Below are 8,128 nucleotides of genomic sequence, written 5' to 3'. Positions count from 1 at the left end.
AGATGGATTCTTTTCAGCCTGTCGCAGCATAGCGGTGCGGTGGCAAAGGCCTCCTCCATGTTATCCTGAGAAGGAGGGATAGTCAATAGGTGGGGAGAGGGATTCCATTAGATCATGCCCTGGATTGTCCAAGTGAAAAATGGAGGAAATAATAACAATACCTTTCTTGCCCTCACAAGTGACTCTGGGAGAAAAGAGTAAATCTCTCCCTCTAGGAGTTCCCAGCTTCTATAAAGCTGTGAAGGAGTATGTGTGGGGAGCAGAGCGGGAGGGACTTATTCAGAAAAAAAAAGGAGATATTTAAACTCAGTCAGTAAATATTTCAAGGAGACATAGGTAAAAATCCTTGTAATCCAGGGCTAGCAGATAGCATAGTGGTTATGTCACTGGACTGCCACGTAGTCAACCATGGTTCGAGCCCTGGGCCATTTTTTTCTATGTTTTTATTTTAAAATGTGTCATGATGTTTCTGATGACCCAATAGATCTTAAGATCTAGCAAGTCCTCAGGACCAGCAGTTGGTTTAATGGCTATGTTGCTGGACTCCCATGTAGCCTACCGCAGTTCGAGTCCCTGACCCGGTGGCTTAAATTCACTCTGTGCGTGCATGCCCAAGATCCTGAAAGGAGAATGGAGGAGAAGGGACTGTGGCGTGGCCATCCCCCCGGGGGATAATTTCTCGCTTTCGCTTTCTGCTGTCTCTCTCTGTTTTTCTGGCAATCGCACGTGCCCTATAGCAAAAACCTCTCCAAAAAAAGAAATAAAAAGAAAAGAAAAAAGATCCAGCAGGTCCTCTACTGAGATTATGCCCAACAGAAGTCCTAATGTTCACTAACAGAAATGTAAAACAATTTATATCAGCTTTACTCATGATTTCCAAATCGGAACTCCAAATGTCAATCAACAGGGACATGGAAAAGTAGGCACACTATTGAATTACCCAAGGACATGCATGAAACACGTGAATAATGTTGAACAGAAGAAGTTAGTTGCAAAAGAGCATATACTGTCTGAGTCCATTAGTGTGTAAGTCAGGAACAAGTGATAAAGGCCATAGTAACAGTTACCTTTGAAAAGATGACTACCAGAATAAGACACAGAAATCCTTCTATTGGGTTGTCAGAAAAGTCATGACATATTTTTGCATAAAAAAGCACGTCATGACTTTTTAGACAACCTAATAAAATGCCGAAATGCGTATCTTGTTCTGTATGGTGGAATAGGTATCTGTACAGAAGTTAACAGCACCTAATATTTAATATATGTATACAATTTTGTATGTAAATTATGCTTAAATGATATCATTAACAGAGATTGTTTGGTAGAGATGTATTTTAGTAGACCACTGATAGATTTTGAGTAGGGTATGAGAAGAAAAGAGATGAATAAAGTGTTACTCTTGAGTTTGTGGCTTGAGCAGTTGAGTAGATAATGTGCTTGATATCCAGGTGGGCAAGTCATATTTCCCAAGACGCTTGGTCATCTTTTGTCACTTTGCAGGTAATAGTGGACATAGATGATCAGAATGAAGGGAACATTGTCCCTAGCAGATGGACAGGTATGGAAATAAGAAAGCCAGCTCATAGCTCTGGGGAGCAGAACCTCAGCCACTAGTTTGGCTCTCAGAGGGCAGAGCTGCAGCCCCTGGTGAGGGGAATGTGTTAAACATGTCATTAGCTCTAGTTCATGGAAGACCTGGAAGTAAAGAAACAAAATAGAGCATGTGATGGGCTATGAGAGAGACTTGTTCTGACAGAGAGTGACTAGATGCCCACCAACCTCATTTTCTTTACCTGGGAACATAGACAGTTCCTGTCTCTCTTGCTATTAAGCTGAGGCCACTTGTTGATGCTGGTCAGTGAAATCTGAGTAAGCAAGATGTTCAACCCTAACCCCTCATCCCTTAGTAGATCCTTGGTTCATTCTCTTTGTGCATAGCATACAGATCGAGCTTAGTACTACAAAACTTACTGTGGATTTTTGACCTTCAATGAAAAAAGGAAACTGGATTTCTAAATAACTGCATGTAAAAACTTTGGTGCAATACTTGACCGGATTGTAGCATGAGCAGGAAATATATCTTTGTTCTAAGGGTCGTTATAGCAACTGGAGTTAATAACCCAACATATCTGTGTTCCAAATCTAAGTCCAGGAAGACAGGGCTGCCAGAAAGTATGAGCTGGGACTTTGAGGTCCATTTAGCTCTGAGGAGCCCAGGACAAGGTAGAGTCAGTCAATGAGGTGAAGACAAATGAAACTAAGCCCTTGATGGAAGTGCCAAGGAATGACTGAACTGTTAAATTTCTGCCTTTGGGTATAGAGTCTGGGAACTAGGTTAGACCTGTCTGTGAACATCTGCATAGCTGTGTAGTGCTATAACTAGGAGAGGTAGAGAAACACATCCATCTGCCCATCCATCCACCCACTCATCCATCTATCCACTCACCCACCCAACCACCTATACAACCATCCACCCATTTTCTCATCTATTCAATCATCCATCTGTCTGTCCACCCACTCACCCAACCAACCATATATTCATTCATCCACCCATTCATCTATCTGTTCATCTGGTAGTTTCTAGTACCTGCCATGTGCTGAGCACTGTAGATGCAGAGAACAACAAAGAGATATGGGTCCTATCCTCCTGGAACTCAAAGGCTAGAAAAATGAGAGGTGGGCAACTAACATTTTACTATTAGGTCAAATTTTAGAGAGATTTAGACACCTTACTTCTTCCTTTACCTGTAAATCCTACCATGGGTTCTTTTTTGGCACAACCAGCCCAAACTGCCCTGAGCAAATGGAGAAAGTCTAACCTTAGCAGGTAAGTGAAGATTGCTGGAGCAATCCTATCAGAGGACAATGTGATAGCCCAAGGTTTTCCCCAGTTGCCTTAAGGATAGTCACTAATCATACCCCCAGGGACAAATATTCCACAGTGAATATGTGTATGCTGCCTCTGCTTATGTGAAATGCCTTTGCAGTGCCCATCCAAGTCCAAGTCAAGGAAGGAGCAGGAATCCTCAAGGTAAGCAATCATTATTCATTATGGAAACTGTTCTTGGAATGACAGACATTTTGTGCAGGAAGGGAGTACTGTGCAGGACTTGGAATTTCCCAAAGAAACAAAAATCCACCTTACGCAGATTGGGCACTTTTCCTGGGTTTCTGGAGGATGCCTGAGCTCTAGTTCTCTACCTTTCTGGGAGACACGGTGATGTAGTCACTTGCAAAGTGAGCTTGGTGGTTTAAATCACCTTCTTTGCCCCACATTCTGCTTCCCACAGAAATGAAGCTGAAGAGTAGTTGGGGCAGAGAGTGGACTGAACAACTGAGCACTGGCCAGCAGGCCAGTTTCAGCAGGGACTACCCGTGACGATGATGGGATCTCTGTGTAAACCTTGATAAAGCTATAATTGATGAACTTCTTTTCCAAAAAGGAACACTCTACCTTCATTTCTATTCTACAGCACATAAGATTGGGTCATGTTCATTAATTCCATGAAGTTGAACCTCAAAAAATAAGTCCTGGCAGGCAAGCAAAGCAGAAACTATTATCCCAAGTCCAGTGGGAAGATACTGTTGTTCCCATGATTTAGAGAAAGGAAAGGAACTCTGGGGAGCTGAGATCAAGGTTACACAGTTACATGGTGGTGATGGACCATTAGTATCTGTAGTCCAAAGTCAGGACCATACACCATTAGACCCCACGGGTTCACAGAAGCAAGTGCCTTCCTGTTGTTGGCTTCAGGAATGACTCCTGTTTCTCACACTACCCTAAATGGCAGTCACCCTACAAGACACATAGTAGGTGCTCAGTGTGGTCACCTAATGTATTAATGGATGGGTGAGTAGGTGCATTTGCTACCTCGTCATACAATTGTGGCTTAATGGCACAATAGTGTAGTAGGACTGCTTCTACACCCTAGCTAGGATTCAGGAGAAAAATCTTCACCTCCAGCCCTGAAGTTTGCAGAGCTGGCGAGAACGGTCTAAGCGTATGCATGTTTCTGAAGTTGCTCCAAAATCATCATCTCGCCTTCATTAATCATATCTCTTTTTTTTCCTTGTTTTGAGAACCAGCTGTGCATTAAGTAATATAAGTTCTATTATAGCCATAGGAGGTACAGATTATTATTTCTATTTTACAGATGAGAAAATCAAGGCTAAGAGAGGTTAAGTAAATTGCCCAAGTTCACACTGTTAGTGTCAAAGCTAAGATCCGAATTATGATCTGTCAGTTGCTAAAGCCCAGGGTCCTAACCAATACTGATTTTCTGCCAAGGACGGTTTTATTGAAATCATTCAGAAGACCCTGGGGTGCTTACAGCTTCGGGGAACTCAACCATGCAAAGATCACCTTTTAAAATAAACTCAGCATCCAATGAATTCACCATCCCCCACCCCCTAAAAAAGGAAAAAGCAGAAAGCAGAGAGATCTTGCTTTGCTTGTCAAGGAGCTCCAGATTAGAAAGCTAGTTAAAAATTCATCTAAAAGAAGCAGAGTATTCCAAGCATATCCAAATTAATATTTATAGAGGGAATGCTTGCTCAGACCCAATTATTCTGAGGGTCTAGAAGCTGAGCACAAATGGTGCGTAGAGTAAAGGCAGGGCGTAAGGCTGCAGGGGAAGCAGTCTCTGGGGACAATTACCAAGATGCTGTGGGGTACACAGCACAGGACATGGGTGGAGCTGGACACCTTTAGTGGAGTAAACAAACAGGTAACTTACCTTCATTTACCGGTAAACTCAGAGCTTCACCACAGCTTTAATTCTTTAGCATAGAGCATGAGCAGAACTTATCTTTGCTCGGGTCTCAAACCCAAAAGTCTACAAGGATTGGGCAGTAAAGATAATTTGTAGATGGGCCAGATGGGACTGTGGTCCTTGGATATCAAGCATCATTACTTTCTGCCTCCAATACATCAAGGCCAGTGGAGCAGTTGACCTGGCTGGCCAACTGAATATTAAAAAAAAAAATCTATTTATCTATTTATCCATTGTGATTTTTAAGCTGCCAGGTCTGGGATTTGAACCATAGTCTGCCAAGTGAAAGCCCAGCACCTTAACCATCATGCCATCTCTGGCCCAGGTCAATCAGATTTTTTGTGTAGAAAATTCAAATGTTAATGTGGAATCTCCAAAGAAGCTAATTTATCTTTTAAAATAGTGAGAGGGTCAAACAAAACATGTCTGTGTCATTTTGGGCCCACATGATATTGCGTGGCATAACCTCTGGCTGAGAGGCTGGAGTCTGAAATTATTTCCGGTGGCTTCGATAACATCCTGCCATTTTTGCCTCGTAGAATTATTCCAGCACTGGCTTAAAACCAATCAATCTGTGATGATAATTCTCCAGGCTCTAGCTAATTCAGCCCATGGCAACCCTGGAACCTGAAGTTCCTCTTAGAATCCCTACCCAACACTGAGAGAAGCAAAAATAGCATTGCTTGTTATTCCAAAACTTTAATGTCACCATCAGAATATTCTCTTTTCAACGACCTACCCAGTGACACTCATTTCTGGATTCCTGATCTCTAAATCTCTCTTCTGTATAGCTTCCACATAGCAACAGTGAAGTCTTTGAAAAAGGCAAATCTGATGGTATCATTTTTATGCTCAAATCCTCCAAAGTCTTCTCATTGCTTTCCTGCAAAGCTCTGCCTCCTTAGAATGGCAGTTAAGATCCTGCATGATATAGCCACCCACAGTTTTTTCCACCTCATCTGCCCATTGTCTTTACCCTTGCATTCCCTAACAGTTAGGATCTTTGTTTGGAAGCAGCAGGATGTGGCTCTGAGCAGCTGAAGTAGAGGAGAAGACTGTTGTCAACTGAGGTAAGCTATCAATTGCTCAAATCTCTGTCTCCCCACTTGCCCAATTAAGTCTGTTTTCAATATAATAGCCAAAGTGATCTTTTTAACCTCTTTTCTGCTTAAAATCCCCCAAGGACTATCCATTTCACTGAGAATAAAAATAAACGCATCACAATTTTCAACAGTAAGTAACATTTATTGAGCACTTACGTACCTGGTACTTTTCCAGAGTTGTGTTGTGGGGTAGGTTCTGTAATTAGCCTCATGTAAAAAAATGAGAGCACTGAGCTATGGAGAGGTCAATAGCTTGTTTAATGGCACAAAGCCAAAGACAGTGAACCTAAAGGGATAGGCTGACTCTGAAGCCTATAACCTGATCCACTAACCTAAACCTACGTGTTATTAGTGATCTCCTAACACGATCGTTTTTCACTCTGCTCCAGTCTCATTAATCCCATTGCCATTCTTCAAATTTGTCACACTCATGTCAACCTAAGGACTTTAGTTCCTGGAAGTCCTACAGAAGTCTCTATGGCTCCTTATATTATAAAAATGTAAGAAGTTTGCCCTGGCCATCCTACCTAAACTAGCACCAACTGGTGCTACTCCAATTGGTTGTGATAGTCCCTTAGACTATCACAGTTTTCTCCAAAGCACAAAATCAATAGAAAGGAAAAAGAAAGTGTTTGAAAAGTTTGTAGATCTGGGCCAACTCAGTGGTCTAGTGGTTAATGAAGCCAGATCTGACATGGCTGACTGCACTTTGAATCCTGGTCTGGACAGCTTGAAAAACGTGCTCCAAATCCCAACAAGATGGAGAAATGGAAGAAAAGGAATTTGTAGCATGACCACCCTCCACTGTAGAGAAGGGTATCTCTCTCTTTCTCTCTCTCTCAAGAGTACATACCCTTTGGCAATAAAAAGACAATCAACGATCAAGGTATTTGTAAGATGTAAGATTCTTTTTTTTTTTTATTTTTTTGAGAGGTTTTTGCTATAGGGCACGTGTGCTCGCAAGACAGACAGAGAGAGACAGAGAGACAGAAAGCGAGAAATCACCCCCCAGGGGGGATGGTCACACTGCAGTCCCTTCTTCTCCATTCTCCTCTCAGGATCTTGGGCACGTACGCACACGTGCCCGGCGTGAGTTTTAAGCCACCGGGTCCGGGACACGAACCGTGGTTGACTACGTGGGAGTCTAGCGACATAGCCATTACGCTAACTGCTGTTCCCCAATATTTGCTAGTTTCTTATAGCAGGAGTTAATGGAGTTGCTTCGGATAACTGAGGTGAATCATCTCCTACAAAATTTCCATCCTTAATATGTGAAGTACAGTAAGAGACAAAATTCTTTTAATATATATTTGATCCTGTGTCTTGTTCTTGGTTAAGGTAGAGCAAAGTTTGTTTTGTTTTTTTTTTTTTTTTTGAGAGAATTTTTTGCTACAGGGCACATAGAGTAGAAGACTGTGTCTCTTGCCAGACAGACACAGAGACAAAAAACAAGAAATCATCTCCTCCATGGGGGATGGCCATGCCACAATCCCTTCTCCTCCATTCTCCTCCTGGGATTTTGGACACACACGCACATGTGCCCAGTGTGAATTTTAAGCCACTGGGTCTAGGACTCAAATTGCAGTTGACTGTTTGGGAGTCCAGTGATATAACCATTATACCATCTGTTGGTCCCAACAAAGCATTTTTACTAACAACTACAGCATCTGGTACTTTGGAGCAAGTTGGTGAAAACAGGCATAGGCCTCCACCAGGGTGGATAGTTGGTGAACAGAAGAACCAGGGTTTGATTTCAACCTTTAGCTCAACCTTGATCAGACACTTTTGTGAATACAGAACCTTTAGAACCACATGTGGCCACATAGTCACACAGATGGGGAAGCGGTTTCCCCAAGCAGAACTAGAAACTGTCAGTAGATACTGAGGATATATGCTGAGTAGTTTAATAACCAAATTCACCTAAGTCCAATAGCTATTCTCAACCAGCTATTATCAACTCAGACTACTCATTAGAGTTAACTTCACAAGTATTCATATTCTAAAGTTCTACTCAAAGCCAATATTTTTAGGTACTAAACTAGTATCTCTAGAGCTAGCATCAGAGCAACAGGTGCTTTTGTAAGCATTCCCAGTGGTTCCAAATGGTTGGGAATGCTCTAAACTCTTCTGCCACTATGCTATGGTTTCTCCCTTAGACCTTAACATGTTTTTGTTCCCATGCCATTGTTCGAATAGTCACCTTTGCTGTGACAATTCTGTCTGAAAACTCAAAGAAGCTCACCTGACCTGTAC

This window comes from Tupaia chinensis, unplaced genomic scaffold, assembly GCF_000334495.1.
Source record: "Tupaia chinensis unplaced genomic scaffold, TupChi_1.0 Scaffold000231_2, whole genome shotgun sequence".
In the NCBI taxonomy this organism is placed as follows: Eukaryota; Metazoa; Chordata; class Mammalia; order Scandentia; family Tupaiidae; genus Tupaia; species Tupaia belangeri.
This window is presented reverse-complemented; position numbering follows the sequence as displayed.